Source organism: Hesperophylax consimilis, chromosome 1 (assembly GCF_061612785.1).
Source record: "Hesperophylax consimilis isolate HC1 chromosome 1, BYU_Hcon_1.0, whole genome shotgun sequence".
In the NCBI taxonomy this organism is placed as follows: Eukaryota; Metazoa; Arthropoda; class Insecta; order Trichoptera; family Limnephilidae; genus Hesperophylax; species Hesperophylax consimilis.
Genome location: NC_142836.1, coordinates 1,737,389 through 1,761,716, shown reverse-complemented (window position 1 = coordinate 1,761,716; position 24,328 = coordinate 1,737,389). Strand labels below are relative to the sequence as shown.

The 24,328-nt window shown below is 34.6% G+C and overlaps 1 long non-coding RNA gene across 2 annotated transcripts; it reads left to right on the top strand.

Annotated features, from left to right (window-relative positions):
* The first annotated feature begins 4,114 nt into the window (after nt 1–4,114).
* On the top strand, nt 4,115–4,814 carry LOC149426101 (uncharacterized). 2 transcript variants are annotated; one of them, XR_016302628.1, is made up of 3 exons: nt 4,115–4,182; nt 4,270–4,341; nt 4,658–4,814. It is a non-coding gene; the product is annotated as an uncharacterized LOC149426101 (long non-coding RNA). The 2 variants fall into 2 exon arrangements; XR_016302630.1 differs by lacking the exon at nt 4,658–4,814 and adding an exon at nt 4,426–4,598.
* The last annotated feature ends 19,514 nt before the right edge of the window (nt 4,815–24,328 follow it).

Below are 24,328 nucleotides of genomic sequence, written 5' to 3'. Positions count from 1 at the left end.
ACAAAATATAGAGGGAGACAACATGATACAAATTTATTTTTTATTTTTTTTTTTTTTTTATTAATACCCCAAACTAGGCAAATGCCCGTATTATGGTGGTAATAAATAAGAAAATATAAAAAAAGAAATCATAAGAAAATATAAAAAACATATAAAATAAACTATAAACACAAAATACAATGTTGTTCAGATATCGTTATACAAATGGTAAAACAAAAACTAAAATAATAAATATATATGCGATAATATGGATAAAGTCGGAATGAATTCACTTAATGGTCTTTCTTCAGTCAGACAATAATTTCATTCAGGAAGCTTTCTGATTTCATTCTGCCACATTCTATGAGCCATACGGTTATTTTCTTTTGAAGAGGGCCTGTTTTAATCTCACTGCATTGCTGCTTGAACCCATTATACACCTTAGGAGCCAGAAATACATGGAAACGTTGTCCAAACGATGTGTTCATTTTTGGTACTATCATCCTTTGTTCTGATCTTAGTCTTGTTGTGTAGCTGTGATCAACAATACTATGAAGCTTGGGATTGTTTGTATAGTACATTATGAGTGCATGAATATAAATCTGTCTTACATCTAATAATTTTGTTTCCTTAAATAAGGGTGTCGATGGATACATAAAAGGTTTTTTATCCATCACTCTTATTACAGCTTTTTGTGCCTTGGCTAACGGATCTAGTATGGTCTTGGCTGCACCGCCCCAGCTTAGTATGCCATACCTGATAATTGAATGGCACAAAGCATAGTACACAATTTTAATGGTTTTCTTATCAACAATGTTGCGTATATCTTTCAAGAAGAAAATTAGTTTTCTTATTCGTTTGGCCGTATTTTCAATATGCGCTCTCCAGGTCAAAGAGTCATCTATTAAAATACCCAGATATTTGACTAATTGCACCTTTTCAAGGTCTTGACATGCGCATGGGTGAGATATTTGTGTTCCTGGGGTACAGGTGTCATTTAAATGTACTTTTATATTTATGTCACTGTTAGGTTTGCCTCTTTTGTTCATAGAAAAAAACATTGAATTTGTTTTTTTGGCATTTAATGTCAAGAGGTTGCATTCTAGCCATTTTGATACTTTTACTAGACCTGTTTCAGATTTTGATTTTATCTCCTCCCATGTCTCTCCTTTGAAAAGTAAAACTGTATCATCGGCAAATGATATTATTTTCCCATTTTCTAGGTCTATTTTGCATAGTTCGTTTATATACACAAGAAAAAGTATTGGTCCAAGGGTACTGCCCTGGGGTACTCCGAATAAATTTTTTTCCGTGTTGCTTAATTTTCCATCGTTCTTTACCAATTGAGTTCTTTCCGAGAGGTAGTCATCAAACCATGCGAGTGGGATGCCTCTCACACCCATCATTTCTAATTTCCTTAATAGTATTTTTTGTGAAATTGAGTCAAACGCTTTCTGTAAATCTAGAAAGATTCCCACACATTTTTTACCAGCATCTAAATTCTTCGCCAAATATTCGGTCATATCCGTTATGGCATGTTCAGTTGATTTTTTCTGTTGGAACCCAAATTGTTGTGGCGAGATTAATTTGTGCTTCTCGAAGAAATTCATTAACCTTACTTTGACAAGCTTTTCCAGGATTTTAGATAAAATGCTCAATAGAGAGATCGGCCTGTAATTACTAGGAGAAGACGGATCTCCTCCTTTAAATATAGGACAAACAATTGCTTTTTTGAGGCAATTTGGGAATACTCCAGTTTGCATGCTGAGATTACAAATGTGTGTTAGCGGTGTTATTATACCTTCTTTGCATTTCTTTATGACATTTGCAGTGATTCCATCTATTCCAGGTGCTGAGTTGTGTTTCAGTTCAGAGATGATCCTATTAATTTCTTCTTTGTTTGTTGGTAGAAGGAAAAGAGAATTTTGTTGGCTTCTTCCTGCTCTGTAGTTCAAAGTTAGCTGTCTTTCTGTTGTTTTCATCTTATTTAGGGACGTATTGGCAAGTGTCTGTCCTATTGTTGCAAAGTATTTGTTAAGAGTGTTAAGTCTATTTATATCAGGGTCGGCGTTATTTGTCGAGATTTGCTCCGTCTTGATTTGCGAGATGTCTGTGATTTTATTCGGGGCTATGTTAGCAATTTCTTTAATTACGTTCCAAATTTTCTTTGGGTTTTGTGAGTTATTTTCGATTTTCCTTTTGTAATATTCCTCTTTTACAGAGTGAATAGTTTTTTTACACATATTTCTATATCTAAGATAATTAAATTTCATGGTCTCGTCTTGTGGATGTGTTTTACATTGCATGTGCATCTTATCTCGTTTCTTAATACATTTTATTAAGCCTCTGTTAATCCATGGTTGTAATGCTTCGTTTGTTGTTTTTTTTTGTTTTTTGGTTTCATATTTTTTTATTGTATTTTGAAGAGTTTGAACAAAAATTTCCATTGCAAGATTTGCGTCTGATGATTTCAATATTGATGTCCAGTTTTGTTTCAACATGTCTTCATTAATTTTTTCAAAATTTAGGAGAGTTTCGATATTTTTTATTTTATTTTCTCTGACAATTTTCGTCTCTAAGGCCAATATTACGGGGAAATGATCTGTGATAGCTGTGTTGCAGACAATAGCATTGATTCGTTTACGAGATCTTACCATAATGTGGTCTAGGCAGGAATTTTCCCGTGTTGGTAGGAGAATTGCACTTTTTAGGCCTTTCTCCGCCATGAGTATATTGTAGTCTACAGTATTTGGATGGTTTTCGTTCAGCAAATCTATATTAATATCTCCCGTTACAATAACATTTTGAAAGTGATTTACTTCTGAGAGTACTGAATTTAAAGAATTTAAAAATGTCGACACTTTTCTGAAAGATGGTGAACGGTATAGGGCTACAATACTTATATCATTTTCTATTTTTATTAATAAGCAATTTCCTTCTTCAAAATTAGGCTCTTTAACAACGATTTTTAGTTTTTCCAAAACGTAAACGATAACTCCATCATTTTGATTATAATTACTTTCAGTGTGATATACTTTATAATTAGGAATTTCTTTTGGTTGGTATGTTTCTTTTAGCCAGCACTCTGTTAGAATAATCACATCAAAACTAACTTGAATCCTCTGAAGTAGTACAATAAAGTCATTGAAATTGCGGTTTAGACTTCGGATATTTAAAGTTAGCAATTTCAGAGAAAGTTTTTTTTCTGTGAATACTTTACCACACTGTTCTGGACTTTCAAATGACATAGAATTTCCATATTTCAATTTGGCTTCAATTTCCTCATTTAGATCTTCAAGTCCCTTATTATCCATAGTCAGTTCTTTGCTGGGCTCTCTCTTCCATTTTTTGCCGATAAGGGCACTGTCTACTATTTGCTTTATGCGAATAAACATCTTTGTAATATAAGCAACACAAACATCTTTGAAATATAACTTTGATATAACTTTTATATACATCTTTGAAATTGAAATACAACATAAACATCTTTGAAATATAAGCAACACAAAGACGGTCATAAAATACATTAACATAAGTGCACAAGTAATGGAAAAACCGCTAGATAATTATGTAGACTAATGTGTTATACGAATAAATCGGGAGAAACAAAACATCAACTGGCAAGGTGGTAAGGAGGTAAGGAGAACTGGGAATTTTTTATGGGTTTATTGGAAACAGACTTAATATTGGACTACTTGATATGTCTAATTGATTATTAAGTATCTGACTTTTGGTTTTTACAGCTTTTTTTAATTTCTAGTGCCTCTAAATTGTTTAGTCTGTTACCATGCCCGTTTTTATGTAAGATGTTAGCACCGGTGCTATGACAGAATGTATGATCTTTATCGATCAAATGATTTGCGAATTCAGAAAAACCGTTATTATTGAGGTTTTATTGATGTTTTGTTCAGTGATGTTATTTTTTATGTCAGAAGGAGGCCCTGAAGAAAATAATTTCTCTCAGAGCCTGTGTCATCTTTGAGAATGCTGTATAGAGGGTCTTTTTTGAGAAGGAGGGAGTGAACCTGTCCTGAATGTCAACTGTACAATTTCTACCCAGAATTAACTTTATTGTACGTTTTTTGACTAACCGTACCTTGGTGTTCTATTTTCAATAAACTCTTTAATATGTTTCAGATGTGAAATCTATACTCCGCTACAGAATGTTTTGCCCAAGTCTTGTAAAGATGCAAAGGCACGGAGGTAATAATAAAATCATTTGAGCCCTTTACTGTTGTTTAAAAGGTCACTTGAAGTGCAGTTATAATCAATGATTTTATTTTTTTCTAGCTTCCACGAATAATCTGAAAAGGCATTATCTAAGGATTATACTCTTAAGGAGAATATAGAAAATGTAGAAAGGTGAAACGGATTTAAGATTTTCGATGAAATTATTGTGTTGTGAAATATTTATTTTGTTATTTATTACTTTATTTTTTTTTACAGTTTTACCGTACGCGGTCTTGTTGTAGAGTGGTATATCTAACTGTCATGGAAAGTTTTTTTCTGAGCTTTAAGAGAAAGGTTTCTTAAAGATACTGGAGTTATTCTAGGGCTATGTTAGATTTTTAACATCGATCACCGTAATGCTTGCCTTCCTGAATAAATCTAATTTTATTTAATCATTTACGGCCAAGATATTTTTGACAGTATTCCAATCATTTAGCTTTGCTTCTAGGGTTGTGCCCCAGTATTGCTTTTTGGAGACTGTAAACGGATCTCTCGGCATTTAATGAAACTGCAGCAGAACAAAGGCTGTTGCTATATTGACGTTCATGGTATGTTTTGCTCAGATTGACGATAAGGTTTCCAGATCCGCATTTCGCTCGAAGCATGTTTAGGGTAATAAGTTTATAGTTTAGGGTTCTTTCACCGTATTTATGGGAACATTTCGGAACCACCAATCCTTCATTTTGAGTGAATCTTGTGTTTGTGATTAAATCATATTTGACAATTTAAACAAATAATATTTAGAGAAGTTAAAAATAAAATTGAAAGTTCACTGAAAGCTTAAACTATTAAAAGTAGTAATTTCATAAAAATGTAAATAAATAGAGCCCCTTTCACATTTTAGAATGTAATTTTATGTTGCTTACATGTTTTATTACTCTTTATAATTATTGAATTGTTTAAATGAATAAATAAATAATTACAAAAAAGACTTCTGATTTGTAAGTCCTCAGGAAGCACTTAGGATCTTTCTATCTATCTTTATAATATAATAAATTTGATGAGCATAAAAATGTAAACGTGTATATAATTTATATAAATGTACAAAAGTAGATATTACACGTGTATAAATATTATGTTGCGCATATTATACAAGATGTCGGGGGTAAAGTGCACAAACTTCGGGAGGTGATTCTAATTGATAGTACAAGTAAAAAAGAAATAAAACTTTTTTTGAAATTCCAACGTTTTAAGATAGTTTTCGAGTAAAAAAGTTTAATTTTTTGTATAGAAAAAAAAACAATTTCTTCTACGGAAAATAAATTTTTGTGGAAAAAATTTGGAAATTTGAATAATTTCCATTTCTTTTTTACTTCTTCTAGCATTTAGAATAACCTCCTGAAGTTTGAGCACTTTACCCCCGGACACCCTATAAAGATAACCATATAAGAAAAACCTTATTGATGTAAAAATATATTTTTTGATTTTATAAAAGTTATAAATTACTTTTATAAAAGTGATAATAGTATTTTAGTAAAGTAAAGTAATTTGTATACCTATACAAATAACTTTCGTAAATGTTTTTTGTAAAATTAAAAAAAAAAAAAAATTAATTAAATCCGTAATAAAACCCATATTTTGAGAACCATCTTCATTTCGACTTCGTTCTAATTTGCTCGGTGCTAACTAAAAATGGGTCTGTTTTTCTAAAATTGCAATAGATGTCGGTAATTTAATTTCGTTATTTAAATTATTAAATAATCCCCAAAATTATTCCTAATACGAATTCAGACACCTCTGTCGGATTCTTTTAACACTAAATATTGTTTATTTTGTGGGTGTTGCCCAAATCTAAATTCTTTACGCGGAAAGCTGGCCCTTAAATAACCGAACAATATTTTAAAATCTCCCACTACCACCACATTGAGCGGAAAATATTGCTTGTGTTGTGATGGAGGACTTAGACAGCCGAGGAATTAAATACACTATGCCGCGCCGGGTGGGCCTCAAACGCAATGTCAACTCAGCCACCGACCGGTCGAATATAAATGTATTAAAATCTTTTTGTAAAATTTCTCACAATTATATAAGTAGGTATATTATAATCTTCCTAAACCATCAAATATAAAGTTAATAGCTGACAGCTAAAATCCATCAATATGTATGAAAGAACACCAAGGCACAACTCTTAAAAAGCGCTAGTGTAGCATTTTGCCATCAGGTATAGGAATTGTCAGAAGTTGTAGGAATTATATTATTAATGTTACAGAGCTATTTGCTACAAGACACAGACGGCTATGTTGTAGACAGATCTTACAGTTTATAGATTTATCATATCTTACATAACACAGTAATTGGTTTGCCCCTCCATTTTCAGAGCCGAGGTGGGCTAGCTGTTACGTTTCAAGCAACAGAAACCATGATAAAGAGAAGGTTAACCTCCGTGCTGTACCATTCACTCGTTATTGATTATGAGGGTGACCGGATAAATCATCACATTAATAATTCATCGCATCTTTAAAAAGTCATGGAAAGTGACGAAACAACACTTTATTAACTGGGTTAAGTACGTTAGGTTAGGTTAAAAAAAAAATTTCATCGTTTCTAATGACTTTATATCACTTTTTAAAAGTGTGTTGAATTGTCACTGTGTTGAGTTATCATGGAACCATTATGAGAGTTTTAAGTCTAAATAAAGTCAAAGTGTTTTTTGTGAAGAAGTCTTTATTTATGAAAAATACAATAACTTGGTTTATTTAACCAAGTAATTTGTTTCAGAAAAAATATAAAATAGAATAAAGGAACAGTGAGATGGTGCGTGTGTTGGTGCTGGTCGGTCTTTATAAATTAAATAATATTATTGGTTATGAACAAAGTTCTTGTTTTATTTCATTAAATATGTCAAACCACAAAGTTTCTGCTTTCAACGACAACAAAAAATAAGAATAAACTTTGTGTATTTCAAGAACCATTCACAACTAACACTAACTAAGTTAAACTTTATCAAACGGTTGAGGTTGTACAATACAAATAATAATTGACGCACGTTTGTAAAAGAGTACGCGAGTGTTATTAAAGGGTTCCTCTGCTGAAGTCCAAAGAAAGTATTTATTACATGTGGGGTTTATAGAAATATTAGTTTTATGTATAATACGACAGTCGTAAAAATAACCTAAGGTCCTTTTACGCCCTCGGTATCATCATTAGATTTGGAGTTATTGAGTTTCTATTCAGTATTTAGAGACCTCATCATAAAGTTTTATTCCTCTAGAAGAGTTTGGAGTAGGCACTCAGCCCTACCCGCTTCAACCCTCAGGCGAGGGGCGGGGGTTGGAGGCACTTGGAAGAAAATAAAATCGCCAAATAACACAGCAAACCTTTTCGCCCCACAATACAATTCTCGTCGTTATACCATCCATCTAAAGTTCCATCGTGACCTCCTTGAAGTTGCAAAACCTACAAAAAGCTAGTTGAGGGTGATATTGAATGGGACGATAAAATAGTTATACGAAGAATAAACACAAGCAAGAGGTCAAAGGCTCTTTTGTGGTGATACTCATTAATGGAGGACGAATAAGATGGAAAATAGGTAGTAAATAAATGGAAAATAAGAAAAAATGGCTGAAGTTCAGTTGATCAATAGAAAAAAAGGGAAAACAGATGAAGAGGCTATGTGGTGAGCCGAGACAACGATATATCGCAGGAAACGGACTCCAGGAATCGTTTTTGTAAATCAGTGGGTTCCCGACAAGATTTGGGATAATAGGGGATGGAATTTATGATTATGAGACTGATAAACATCTTTCAATTTTCAAGTAAAATTTAATTGTGCGTTAATTGCAGTATCTTAATGGAGTTGGTCAGCGACTAATTCTATAAGTTCTCGTGGGTATGCTGATGTTATCTCTGCTGTTATTGCTGTGTTAAATAATATATTGTATCATTCGGAGGTATATCCTCACTGCATACTTCTTCGGGACCTGGCATTATTTTTAGCAAAAATATTTAGCGAATTTCCGAAGACGCCTGCTGATACCGAAATATTGGCGGCTACAACAATATCAATAATGTCATTTTTGTAATAATAGTACTCCAGTACACCCAAAAGTAGTCACGAGCCGCCACTGGATATAGTATATCGAAAGTTGTTATACGGCCATACATCCTCTCTGCATACTTAATTTATCAATAAGGAATAACATGAAATACTACTTTGGGGAATCAAGTGTCAGAGAGATCAACTGGCAGATGGATCAACTATCCGGGGGATTGGCTATCCGGGGGAACAAATGTCGGGGTCGGGTCACCATATTTTTGTACCGCTAAGCGTTTGTACCGCTAAGCTGTGCGTTGGAAGATCACGACCGGTTGCCGCTGTAAAATGCCTTTTTTCTTATTTGATATCAAAGTCACTAAGTCACTAATGTGAATTCGTGGGTAATAAGAATCAATATATACAAATAAATTATCCACCAGTTAAACGTGAGTATAATCTAGCCAAGTGTTTCCTTCTCTTAACTAAAATGAGACATTGTGCGCTGTTTTCCTTTAATATTCCTCTTCGTATGGGCGATCTTGTCAGAAAAATCTTACCAAATAATGGTATTCTTAAGCGCATAACGAGCACTAACACTAGTACTTATATGCATTAAATAAATAAATAAGAGCAATAGCGACATTATAAATGCTTAGATAAATTTAGGTACATTCTAACACGGTTTTGGGGAACTCAAAAATTTGTTAGAAGTTGGATTTTTAATATGCATCCATTAATTTAATTTAAATAATTAATTTAAACTAAATCGACCTGATGTGGCGTCCGTGAAGATCTAATAAAATGCAATATTTTAAATATTGAAGACAATATAAGTGATTTCTAAACGAAAATCTGAAACAGAAAAATCAGAAAATGAAACGGTCACATCTGGGACTCGAACCCAGGACCCTTGTCTTTCCGGGACAGTGCTCTACCAACTGAGCTAATGGGACCCTATTCCCCTCGGTCACTTTTAACTGTATCATACTTCGAATAAGAACTACTAACATTGTCTTCATTTTTTCACCGCACATTTTTATTGGCAACTATCTTTATGTATGATCGCAAGATTCAACCCGAACTAAATGCAATCCAGACAGCGTCTTTTTAGATAAACCTATCTTATTATTATTTTTTTATTGAACAAGTTGAAAAAATAAGTTGTAAAAAAGCTTGCGACAGTTGAGAGCGGACACAAATGGAAAAAGCTTTTATTCAGCATTAAACAGAGAGCTGTTAATAATGAATTTAATATTGTACCTATCTTTAAATCTGTTCTCAAATGCCCATGCAACCATATTATCTCCTGTAGATTTAAAGCAAATAATTACAACACAAGGGTATTTTACTCAACATGCAAGGCAATATTTGTACGAATCGTTAATATAACAAGTATAGCGCAGTCTCGTTTGTGGAGCAACTGAATTTGGTCACTGGGCTCCACGTAACTGCTAATGCAAAGCCGTATTGTATAATATTGTACGTGAAGTAGACGACTTTAATATGGAAGTACGGAAAATATTTGTTTGTATATTGTGCAAATTGTATATTTCGCTAAGAGTTCCTTGAACTCATACAAGTCTGATAGAATGCCTGGAACTACTTCAAAGAATCCAATTAAGAGTATACCTATCAGACTAACTAGACAAAACCCCACATTAAACATACATCAATGCAACACTAAATCATACAGTGAATTCGAGACATAAATATAAACGGCTATCATTTAAACGGTCAGCATAACATTGAAGTTTTAGTTAGCTCATAGTCAGTTGAGTAGTAACTTGTGGTCAGCAAGTAGAACGAGATTCGTCAGTAAAGAATTTCAAACTCTAACCTAACTTAACCCAACCGAACCAAATCTAACCCAGCCTAATCTAACGTAAAAAAATCACGTATTGGGCCAGATATTTTTCACTGCCGACAAAGCTACAGAAGAATGATGTCCAATTATAACTTATTATTTAAATTGCAAACCATTTAATAACTTCTCAAAAATAGTTACTGTTCGAAGAGTGGTCATTGGTAAGGTTTGTAAAGCTGGTACGGTTTACTGGGTAGGTTCGAAGCAATGTTCCTATAGGAATGCGTACTGAAGGAAGATATAATATTCCGGAAAGAGACAAAAGTTTCCGAGGGGAGGCCAGGACACTTAAAGAAATTGCCAATGGTGTAATGATGGAGAGATGATATACTATTTAAAAAAAAGATTTAGATACATGATTATTTAAACTAAAGTTTGCTTCTACAAAATTAAGTTGTTTTGAATTTATTACAGACAATTTTCACGGTTTTTAAAATAATTTTACAATCAAAATAAAAGTTAATTAGCATTGTATCATTGGCAATACATACTATTTTTTTTTTTTTTTTATATTTACTCCACATAGGAGGCCCTGAAGAAAATAATTTCCCTCGGGGCCTATGTCATCTTTGGGGATGCTGTGTGGAGGGTCTTTTTTTGGAGAGGAAGGAGTGAACATGGGTCTTGAAGAGTCCCATGTTGTAGGAGGGAGGAAACACAGAGGCCGGCAGTTCGTTCCACAGCCGAGCTGTTGAACTTAAGAACGAATCGTAGAAGCGACCCGTTCTCATGTGACAAGTGTCAACTGTGTACAAATGTTGGGCGCGCGTTTGGCGTGTATCCCGACTACGCACCGGTGCCGAAGGAATCAATGACGCTAGTTCCTCAGAGCATCTTCCATTGTAATACCGATAGAACAAGGACAGCATACCTACTTGACGCCTGTGCTCTAAAGATTGCAGTCCGTTTGTTAAGATTGGGGAATCTATCAAACGGACCGCCCGTTTCTGCACAGAGTCAAGGGTTATTTTCAGGTATTTTGGGGCTCCAGACCAGAGATGGCTGCCAAATTCGACAGTAGGGCGCACTTGCGATTTGTACAGGGTGAGCAGTTGTGTACTATTAAAGTATCTGCGGGCCCTGTACAGTACGCCCAGCTTCTGAGAGGCCAACTTTACTCTGGATTCGATGGAGCCCCCGTACCTGAGCTGGTCACTTATAGTTACACCAAGCATATCAATGGAAGGCCTGTTCGGAAGATTGCTTCCGTTGAAGGAGACTAGATTATCATTTGGATCCCTTTTAGACGTAATCAGACAGGATTGGGTCTTTGAAACATTAAATTCGACGAGATTATTTTTACCCCAGGAGGAAATACTCTCGAGATAACCGTCCATTCTCTGCTTCAAAGCCCTCCGAGCCGTTGGAGTTTGTGTGCCCTTTGGGGGCTTGTCAGACAAAAAGCTATCATGAACTGTACTGTCATCCGCGTAACAATGAATCGGTGCACATGTCAAAAGGTCATTGATGTGCAACAAAAACAAAGTCGGAGACAGAACCGATCCCTGTGGGACGCCAGCATTTATGGAGTGCGAGGAAGAGGTGAAACCGTCAGCAACCGCCTGAATCGACCTATCCCTTAAAAAGTCAGCAATCCACGTACACAGGGATGCGGGAAGTCCGTAAGAATGCAATTTGTTGACAAGTCCTCGGTGCCAGACCCGGTCAAAGGCCTTGGATATGTCTAGTGCGACCGTTTGGGTCTCACCGTGACGTTCCAGGCACCGCCCCCAAACATGCGTCACATACGCGAGAAGATCACCGCACGAGCGGTTCTGCCGGAATCCGTATTGACGGTCGTTGATAATTTTGTTCTTCTCGAGGTATGTGAGCAGTTTGTCGTTTATCACACGTTCCATCACTTTGGACAGAACTGATGTGATCGCTATGGGGCGGTAGTTGGCCGGGTTGGAGCGGTCACCTTTCTTGGGAATAGGGTGAATGACCGCTTTTTTCCAACCAGAGGGCACAGTGCCACACTTCAGGGACATTTTGAAGAGCTTTGTCAAAACTGGAACTATTTCCGCAGCACACCTCTGCAATACCAGGGCAGGTATTCCATCAGGTCCACTAGCTTTGTTAACATCGAGCCCCCGTATGACGTGGAGTACATCCCGATGCCGGATCCTCAGCTTTTTCATATAGAAGCCGCAGTGAGGAACCGACGGCGGAACAGCACCCCCGTCTTCGAGGGTCGAGTTTTCCGCAAACATTTTCCCTAATAAGTTAGCCTTTTCGGTGGCGGTGTTTGCTAGTGAGCCGTCAGGTCTGGTAAGAGGTGGCAAACTGGGTTTGCAAAAATTTCGACCTATTGAGCCCGCAAGCGACCAGAATGCTCTGCTGCCATGCGGGCAGGCAGCCAGCTTTTTGCTGATCTGCAGGTCGTGTTCGAATTTTGACCTATTGATGATTCTCTTGCATTCCTTTGCCGATTTGTTGTATGCTGATCTATTGACTGGTTTAAAAAATCGGTGAGGTTTGATCTGCCTTGGTTTAATTTGTATTGTGTCCAATGGCTTGCGGAAGTGCATTAAGTGCATTGCGTGATAATTTGTAGCAAAGCTAAATTGCTACAAATTATCTAAGACTTGTTTGGCTAAACATTGTTTTAGCGAAAGAGATTATGTCTTTTGGATTTAGTATTACGAGCATTTTGGACATTGTCAAATAGGGTGCTGTGTGTTCAGTCGCCTACTGTCCAATACACAGATTTCTTCGATGTTTGTACAGGGTGCGGCAGAGAGGACGGACGGTTTTAAAAAAATCATAAAATCGTTAATTTTTACTCAAAAAAAAATTATTGATGGAATCAGGTTCGCGAGGAAATAGCATTTGAGACAAGTGTGGAAAATCACATCAGGCATGTGGTGGCCGACATCGTTGATACAGTGCTGGAGGCGTTCTTGGAAGTTCGCGTAGACTCTCTCCAACATTGCTCTATATCATAGGGGTGAAAGCGGAGATCCATATGCAAAATTCGCCTTACCGAACGATGTCTGAGGCGAAGCGCAGCAGCATGTTTCCGGGCAGATCAAGTCGGACTGCGAAGAAAGGCTTGTCGAACGCGTTCAACATTTTCAGGAGTTTGAACTGTTCGCGGAGCTCCTCTTGGTCTTCTCTTGATCAGTTCACGACGCCTGCGAAGTGATTCAACCCAACGAAGGATGGTGTTTCGAGAGGAAACAGCTCTATTGCGATGAATGTTGAGGTGGCGACGAAACTCACGCTGTACGACGGTGATTGACTCATTATTTCGGACGAAACAATCAAAGGCGAAAACGCGGTACTCCACCGTCCACGGCTCCATGACGACAACTGGTAAAACAATGCTAGGAACTAACGAGTCAAGTGGCACCCCTCCACCCCACCTCTCTCGTAGACGGAGGGGGAGAGTACTACCCATCTCGAAAACGTCCGTCCTCTCTGCCGCACCCTGTATTAAGGATAACTTTGTACATAGAGGTGATGAAAATAATTATATTTTACCTCAATTGCATTTTAAGTACTCCAGTAGTCAAAGTATTCGTAGATAATTTAATACATCGACTTCGATTAGATAATCCGTCGAGGATTGCTCTTCTTGCATAATTTATGAGTTGTATGGTGTCTCGCATTAACCTGAGCAATCTAACTTAGTGCCACTTAGTTATTAACCACAAGTGAAATTGTATCATGATTACGTCCTATAATATTCAATCTTGGTTGTTCATAAATGAATGAGAATTGGTTATCATTTATCTTATCTACTTAAAAACGTGTATGGATTTTTTTTTATATTTGCTGTTTTACTCTATATTACTATTAACATAACGTTTATTCGAACATTAGTGGGAAAAGTAGAGTTGATATATATTATTAGAGAATTCAACACTCTTTAGAACCTTACAATGCTTGTAAATTCTTAGTTACTTATTTACAATGTCGCTGAGAAGGCGAAATGTATTATACTTCATGATAATGTTGTACTGCTCAACAAGGTGTGAAGTTCACGTGATTCATCGCAAAATTGTATTTTTTTCAGAATTTTGACATTCTCGCCATTATCCGGGAATTCGAAAATTATAGTTTTTATTCTAACTTAGTCATTTTGACAAAATGACTAAGTTAGTTAAACTTATTTTATATTGCTTTTAATATGGTATATTTGTTACTTCACTAAATATTGACGACGTACTACTATTGGGACGTACAAAAACATTACAGACAGACGAAGTGCAAAACGATCGAATTAAAACAGGACTTCGCAACGCTAATAAAACGAAAATAATTTAAAATCAAAAATGATTTAAGATTTTCACGGCCAAAAGTATTTTTGTTATTTGTTTTTGGGGTGTTATGCTGTGTTGCTCATCCGGGTGGCCGAGTGGCGTGACTCGGCAATTGCCGAGCATTTGATTGACACCGGGCATTACTTTGGATTTGTTCCTGGGGAGACCCAAAACCTATAGAGCACGGCTAATTACGGAGGCCATTGAAATTCACAAAAATCCCGTTAATATTAATAGACGATGGAGCTAAGCTCAGTAGTTCTTGGTATCCGGTAATTGACGGCTACACCAGAGCTAAACGAAGAAAACCACTTTAAAAATTATACTTTAATGTTACCTCAGAGGGTTGGAGCTGGCAACACGGTATCACATCCTCATACATAAGCTCACATTTCACCACAACCTCAAATAACACATCTGCCCTGATGATGGACACTGCAATGCAACAAAAAAAAAATCAAAAATGTTAAATCAATTTAACCACTTCAACATAATAAAATATCGAAGGTAAATTGATTGATATAATATAAAAGAAGCAGAATACGTATAAAAGCCAATAAATTTACCTTCGGTATTTTATAATGTTGAAGTGGTTAAATATAAAAAGCAGAATATATATAAATATAGGTTGGGGTACCAACTATACGTTTTTTTTGTACAATTTTTAACATTTCATAGTGCAATCCAGTAATTTTTGCCTCACTGGGTTATATGGCTATATGGTGGTTATATATATAGGCTTCATGGACATATATAAATATGGTTGTTATATATATAGTATATATACGCTTCATGCGCATATATAAATATACAGGCTTCATGCGTAAGGTTGACAGAATTTTAAATAAATTTTAAGTTATTACAATTTTATTATCCATGTAAGTCTCGAAACAATATCGACAGTAGATCAATTCAATTTGGTTTCTGATATCTATGATTAAGTCATAAATAAAATTGAGAAAAAAGCTGTATTGCTTTCACGTAGACATACTATGAAATATTATGATTTTCTTTCACGTAGAAAATTAAAATGAAATTGGAGAGAAAGCTTGTTTTTGTTTTGTTGTTGTTTATTCAAATTTATCCAAACAATAAACTTCACAAAAAAATAACAAGGAGCTTTTTGTTTTCGTTTAAGTAGAATATTTTTTTGTAAAAATTTAATACGAACCCTTCTAAGGAACATAATTAAATTAACTTTGGAAAAACACAAACTTTTTTCTGGAAAGGTTGCTGAGAGGAGATAAGTTTTCAAGGAAAAACAAACTGAGTCTACAAGACGGCAACTATGTGGAAATTAAGTGCGGGTCATAGTAAATAAGAAGAAATGGTTCTTTGTTATGTCAAAAATACTGTTATAGTTAAATTGGTACGTGATAACGTGCCCCTAACGTAGCGGGTTGAATATATTAATGTTTGGAAGAATTGGAATGTGCAGGGTGCCGCAAAGCACACAGTGAAAAACAGACAGCGCAGTTTTTAAGGGCTATTACAAAAAATCACGAAACTTACAGAAATTGGGTTCAAGTTTTCGGCCACGTTTTGGCACAACTCGACGGGTATAGAGAGGATTTCCTCTCAAACTTGACCCTTGAGTTCTTCCAAGGTGTGAGCGAGGCCGATGTTTAATAAATGTTTCCTTCAGGTAGCCCCACAGGGAAAAATTACAAATTGAAGCCCGGGTGTTGTCCGGGCCAAACCATAGTAACGACTGAAAATGTAACGACCCTCTCTACACAATGAGACTCCTCGCAGGTTCCTACTCTCGTACCAGCCCTTCAAAACTGCTTTATCTGTTTAGATGCACCCTGTACATGAGGAGGAAGCTACGCATTTCCTCTTGTTCGATCGTAAACTATTCGTAATAAGCATAAACAATTTAATACGTAAATTTCATAGATCAGAGAACGGATGGACTTGAACTATGGCAAATCATTCGCCCCATTACGCATAGTTAATGAGTTGATGTCAGATACGTTCCGATACGTATCGAAAAATAACTGCTTCCAGTTTTATAATACATAAATAATATAATAAATACATATATACTCGTAGACTCTTACTTTTTCTAGATAATTACATTACTTATGTTTACACCGAAAAATGCCGATTTTGAGTTAGTGATGAATAATTTTTGCTCTGATCCCGTTTCAATAGCAAAACACCTCGAATATTTTCTACTTTGGCAGGGAAAACGCAATTTAAAAAAGGCAATTTGTTGTAATAGTCTTAATTTTTTTTTGTTCATCAAAATATAAGATTATCACAAGCATGCCATGAACAACTGATACTTTTAATGATGAAATTACATAAAAATTGGGCAAATGTTGGTTTGTATATTTGCTTGCGCCATTTGAATTATGATAAATTTTAGTTGAAGAAAATTCAAATTCCATTTTTAGGAATCTGTGTTTTTTGTCTGACTAAAAAAACAGGCAATCAATACGGTATTTTATTTCCAGTCTAGTTTTATTTGGCAGTCTGAAATAACTTTCTTTTATAGTAAATATGAAACAATGAACATTGAAAACATGGAACAAAGAACATTTTTATATTTATTTTGTATTTTTTCAAATAAACAAAATTGTTTTGTGATTACTGGCAAAAATTATAAAAACCAAAAAAAATAAAAAATGTTTGTCACCCAATTTCTCATATTTTCTTCAAAATCTACGCGATGAAAAGGAACCAACTCCAAAGTTTATTCAAATTTAAATAAATTTCTTAAGAGGGGGGTACCAAAAAAAAAAGTTTATCAAAATGAGATAAGACTAAAAAATAAATTCCTTTCGTATTAAAAATGATCTTAGCGTTTTGTTAGTCCTGCTAGATAAGTTTGAAGAAGGTATCCAGGAAACATATTTTTATTACTTTAAATCCTAATTTTTCTATGCTTTGAATGTGTTAATCCGTTCTTACTTGTAATTTTAGAAAATGATAAGTTTATTATGTTTTCTATAGAGTCCTAATTTTAATACTACTAATTGCTTAACCAATACTGCTTCATATTTTTAATACAATGTATTTTATTAATTTTGTCTAGTTTTTGTTTACTTATCAATACAAAACGCTTCAAGCGATTTAACACTTAATAATATTATACTAAACATGGTCACCGCCCAATTTTTTTTAGTAAAATATATGAATTGTTTTAAAGAATACAATCCATTGTAATTTTTGCTAAATTTTGCAACCGTATTATTGCGACAACTTCAACACGGAATTACAATGGCATATAATCTCCAGTTCACCGCATACACTCGGGTAACAATATAAGGATGTTGTTGACGGTTCCATGATAACTCAACACAGTGACAATTCAACACACATTTAAAAAGTGATATAAAGTCATTAAAAACGATGAAATTTTTTTTAAACCTAACCTAACCTAACCTATATAACCCAGTTAATAATTTTTTGTTTCATCACATTCCGTGGCTTTATATAACTTTTTAAAGATGTGATGAATTATCATTTTGATGATTTATCCCAACAGCTGCGTGGAGTGCCAGATCAGGAAAGACTAGTTTGGGGAGACCATTTGACCTCTCCAACTGGTCTATCGACCCATCGCCTTGCGCCGCGGTGAGAGGGATATATTCATTCGTCCGTCACTCCAGGGTTCAAGGTCCAAACGTCAAAAGTCATTCCCTATGATTCCCACATTCATTTTTACATTATAGAGAAACTTAAATTGACAATTTATTTAGACAAGATTTCCTGAGGATTCGCGGTAAAATCGATAACTTTACAATATCTGATCTATCTAGAACATGTAGTTTGTTTGTTTTATTTGTAATGATTTATAAAACGCCGTTATTTTTAGGTGAGTTTAAGATCATATCGATCACATGTGCATAATATTTTCCCGGGTAATGCTGACAATGTGTTAAAAGTGAATATTCGGATATTTTGCTCAAAGTATACGACATTCGAAACGAACGTGGATCGGTAAATGCAACCCAGATGTTTTCAACAGAATTCTCGGAAACTCTAAAGGGCCTAGCAAGTGTTAAAAAGCTAAGCCCAGGGTAATTTATTATCCCGACCGTCACCTTTTATTGTGGGCAGAATGCATTGCTTCAATAATCACCAGGATGGACTCGCCGAACGTCTATGTGAGGTGTCAGCGCTTTATTAGCAGCAGACACATACCTGGACGGATGAAGAACCTCTTGCTGGCACTGTTAGTGAACGCGGTGGACTCTCTCGCTGCAGCAGCTGGTCATGTTTCTTTACCACCTAGGATTCTTTCTGCAGAGTCTCCATCTTCTTTCTTCGTCTCACCTGTTCCTGTGCTTCATTTTACTTAATTTAACTTTATTTTTGTAATATTTATATGTTTTGTAATACCTGCATCAAGTGTAGAGCGCCCCTGAGGTGATATCTCACAAAAGCGGCGCTATACAAATTTTCCAATAAATAAATGTATTACAAAAACAATATATTCAAAAAAATGTATACAAGATTTTACATCAACAATTTAATCTCGATAGGTAGGTATTATAATTACAGTAAAATATTAGGTAATAAATATTAATTTTAAATTCTGTAGCGGTTTTGAGAGGATATAATTAGTTTTTATTAGAGTCTTATGCTAATAAACCAAATCGAGACTTTTATCAAAAATGATAAAAGGTTTTTTTGGTTTGGAACCCCAGGGAAATCAACGGCGCCGCGGGGTTAGGCCTAAATCACTTTAAAAAGCATTATTTCGACTCGGAATACGTTGTTCAAACTGATGTTTTATCACACTTATATCGAGCATATTTTAGCTTTAGACCTTTTATAGTCTTTTTTTTCATATGAAATATGAGCGTCGATGAGGAAATTTCAAACCAAATTTTAAAATATGTTGCTTGAAAGTAAGTCCATACACAATTTATATGTATTAAGAATTCATTTTGGTGACGTATATCAATTCATTTATTGATAAATTTCACACATAAATATTTGAGTGTTACTTAGGTAAAGAATCAAAACATAGCAGAAACAAGTTTTCATATATTTTTATTTGAATTTCACATTTAATTAATTAATTGATTAATGCAAATCTTGAAAGCAGATATTAACCCACTTCCCGCCACCAGATTGAGCAAAAACGTGGAAGATCGACTCATTGTCGAAAACAATCCATTATATCTACTTTTGGTGGCAATCACATACACACACAAGGAAATTTTACTAAAATGTAATGACATCACTGCATATAATTTAATATAGGAAAGATATGTCCTACCTTCAGTCCCCGAGAGCGAAAATACAATCCTCAGTCAGAGATAGTCCCCGGTAAGGAAGGTTCAATCCACAGTCAAACAAAAAAAAACTTTGAAATCGGCTACTAGGTCGAAAATTGAAAATAGATGCTACTATATGGATCTATTCAATGAGTGAATTCAGTGAGTTTAATTTCAACTCAATTGATTCATTGGAATGAATGCTTCTGCCATGGAAAAACGTATTTTATGTGTTACATATTTTTCAATAACACGATGAAAAAATGTGAAAGCTGTTTCAATAAACCAAACGAAAGAAAAAAAAACCCATAGTGTCTTATGGATTCTTTCTTCCATAAAAAGCATGGTTGGTCTAATTCACACAACATAATCCTTGGCATAAAAACTATCTGATGTATGAAATCATAAAAGCACACTATATATACGTCGGGAAAAACGCTCCCCTTCTTCAAAGAAAGGCGCCCTGCCCTTTGTTTCCCAAAAAATAAGTAGTGGCCATTATCATTTCGATGTCAGTTTTATAGGCCACAAACTATGGTACCCGGCTTCGCCAGTGCTTTGTTTTCTTCTCAATATTTTGTTCTAACAATGTAGAACGAGTTCAGCACAAATTTCTTAGGTTCATAAATTTAAAGCTCAAAATTTCAATTGAATCGATTATTTGTCTCAATTTGATGAATAAATTGTATCTTATAACGCTGTCTGACAGAAAAATTATGTCAGACCTGGTTGTATTACGCAGATACAGTAATAACAGTGACTACTAGGAACACAAGACAAAATGTAACATTCTTCTGCAATACATACACAACCAAATATCAGATACACCTATTAACCAATAGTGTGTATGATCTGGGCAATGAGTTTGGGGTTTGGATTGATTTATTTACTGACTCCATAAACAGAATTAAGCGTAATCTATATCAACACTTTATTGAATCCTACAAATAATAGTAGCGTTGGGTGATTTATCTTAGATGTATTATTGTTCTAGTTTTTTTTATTTTATTTTATGTTACTGTTTTAATAATATTATTCCATCAGTTATTTAATGCTTTAAAAACAATGTGTATAATTTTCACTAGGTATATTGTATTTTTAAAAACCATATAAAAGCCTAGCTTAGCGTAAAACCAAATAAAATAAAGAACCTTTACATATTGTGATATCGTATTCTTCAACACTGGACCATGTCAAAAATATTAATTCCGGTTGTGGGTCTGTTTGAGATTGTAACTCTTATTCAATAAATCGGATTTATTTCCAATTGTGGTGTTAATAGTGCCCAAATATAATGGAATATAACAGAAAATTATTTTATCTATCATTTTTAAAATTGGAACTGATGGGAAAAGAATTCAGACAAGTGATTTTCCTACCAACCTATAATCTATTTTTTTTTACTATAAAATTATTTCAATTCTTAGTTTGAAATGTGTATTTCTTTTGTTAAATTTTTTTCTTGGGGTAAATCTTGACAAGTAATTTTTTGTGATTTTTCAAGCGTCTGCTTTTTTACTAACTTTACGGGTCTGCGCTAGTAATGTTCTATTTTAAACACCCCGTTGTTTCATTTAAGCAATTCTTTGTTTGACCTAATTTGAGCAGTTCCATCATTACGAAATTAACTTTGTAATCACTTTTTGATCTTCTGGTACCTACCCTTAAGTTGGCTATCATCAAGGTATTCTCTTCCTTTAACATCAGCAGATTTGCTTTCCACCCTGCGCACGATAACTTCGTCTATTACAATCCATCAATCGCCATGAATTATTTAACATTTTGTTATTATTATATGTGTAGCAATTCATGACGTATCTGTAATTTTAGGTATGAGACAACCACCAACAACCTTACGATTTTTTACTATTCGCAGATTCATACATAACATATTTACCGAAATCCAAAATTGTTAAGAGCACTTTTAAACAGTTTGTTGTTTTCAATTCAAACTTAAAAAGATCTACGGTCCAACATCGGATTGATAGGCGTAACAACCGATGATTTTATACTTATTAGTTGTTAGCCAGAAGAAAACGATAATGCAATCAATTAGAAACCGACTTACGCTGGCAACACTGAAAGTATTTTCTATGAATTGAAATTCCTAAACGTCAGACGCCTACGTTAAAAATACTGATACATTGACAATGCCGAATCGAAAAAATAACTTCTCCAATAATTGCAGTAATAACTATGATAAACATCGGCTGCACAAAATATATCTACCAAAAAGCGAGTTAATTCGTTCATGACGTCATAACTAATAACTTTTATTTCTCGAAGCCGGAACGGAATCAATTTATCGCGTCTTAGATGAATTAATTAAGTTTATGGGTCGCGTATATGTTTTCTTTCAATTCTAAGAGCTTAGTTAGTTCACCTCTATTAATTATTAAACCAGTTATTTTACATTACGAACCACATTATCAAAAAAATATGCATATTGTCAGCTTATAATCCTTGAAGGCCGCGCTAAAAGCAGCGGCTTTTGGATACCGATTGTCGGATTAATATTTTGACCGTGCTCGCAAATATCGTTAACTGACCATGGATTTCGTCAATATCGTACTGACGTAGAACTTTACCAATCGTTCTTGCTGGACGTCCATATCTTGGGATGTGCTTGAGATTTTAGTGAGTTTTCAGACTAACAAACATATTACTTCGTTTTATAGCATAGACGAGAAAGCCATCACTTTTTCAATCAAGATTTTTTCCTGTTGGATTTTTATTCCGATTGTATCTTTTGGCTTGTGGGACATATCTCAGCACCATCCTACAAGTGCTACGATCCATCAAGTTTTATGTCACTCTAAATGGCCATCTCTCGTCACATAAAACATTTATAGAGAAAATAATGGTGGTGTACAAGAATGATGAATTGATCATTCAATATAATTTTTAATAGATTTACCCTTTTTAATAGATTTACCCTAGATTTCTTTTGTTTTTTATTTTATTTTATTGGCTTTGCATGGATAATGCAAAAATAGATTGTATACAAAAAGAACACTTCATTTTCTTCAAAAATAGCAAACTTATTTTGTGGAACCATTTTAAATTTAAAAAAAAACTTTTGTTAAAGCCACATTAACAGTCTTACTTAATAAACATGGTGAAAATTTTATTAATTTTATGAACGGCCGTGTATGGAAAAACCTACAAATTGAAACATAACATAAAAACTGACAGTTTACATCCATTAAATAGTTTATAGAAAGATATACATTCTGAATACATTAAAAGAGGGTTTTTTAATCTCGTATAATATAATATTTAATATTTGGCTAATTTATATAGCGCCGTTTTCGTGAGAAATCACCTCAAGGGCGCTGAAAAGCTGTATAAGCTTATAATAATAATTTCTCGTCAAATTTCGGAATATTTCGAGGTGTACCTAATTATTAATTGCCTTATAATTTCTTTCTTTGAAGTTGCAGCAAAAACAAATGTCATTTTTGAAATCAGATAAAATTACCTTTACAGATTTTTGTATTTGAAGTTTGAATATTTTAATTACAAGTGAGAAAAAAATAACCACAAATATTTTTATTCGAATCGTAGAGAAATTGTAAAATGAATGAAAAAAAAAAACATTACTTTTATTTAAGGAATCTCGTCACTTATTTTATAGTTCACACAATTATTATGCTATCCGAAAAGTTGGCTAAAGAAGGAGGTAGGGCAACACGGCAAAATACGAGTAGGTACAGTGAAATTATATCAACTCTGGTGTTGACAGCAATGCTGTTCTTTGATGGCAGTTAATGTCTTAGAAGTTTTGATTTACTTAATAATAGGAAAATTCAATTTCTAACTACAAAAGTGTGGTTATGATTTGAAATTTTCACGACCAGCTTTATATATTATATGTTTTTGGGATATTATGTCGTGTTGTGCAACCTCTTTATTTAGGCAACGTTTCGATTAGCATTACAGTGTCCATCATAAGGGTAGATATGTGACGATAATGAACACTGTAATGGTTATAATTTCTACCTATTTCAAAAGCTTAGAATTTCGTTACGAATAAAATATATAAAAAATATTTCTACCGGATATAGACGACTAAATCGTTTGTGTAAATTGGTTAATGATTGCCCGCTTTAGAAAATTTTGTACTTGAATGGGTTTAGTTGAGTTGAGTAGCGCCCTTTGTGGCAGCTGGACGCGTCATGCCGTCTCCAACCGCTTTGTGTTTTTTTAGTATTTTCAAGGGAAACGAGGCAACATCCCTTTGAAGTTATTTTAAAAATCAGTGAATCAACATTTTAAATTAACTTACCAATTAGTAATCAGAACTTAATAGTAATGTGACTAGAGTGCAGTGTTTCAAAAATGAATAATCGAAAATTGTGCTAAAAACATTCTAAATTCGCTTTCTGAACTTGGGACGAGAATCGGTAACTGTTGTACGCCAGATGTTTTCAATGTTATTCTTGGAAACAGTGAAAGCCCTAACAAGTGCCCAAGGTGATTTATTATTCCGTCCGCCGCCTTTTCTTTCGGAACAATGCACCACTAACATAATCACCAGAAACAAGTGTACAAGGAGATGGACTTTCCGAGCGTCACAAGGTTTGTTATCTATGTGAGGATACTGTGACAGCGCTTAATTAGCAGCAGACACATACCTGGACGGATGACGAACCTCGTGCTGGCACTGTTGGTGGCGCGGTGCACTCTTTCGCTGCAGTAGCTGGTCCAGTTTCCTCACCACCTGGGATTCTTGCTGCAGAGTCTCCATCCTCTACCTTCGTCGAATGTCACA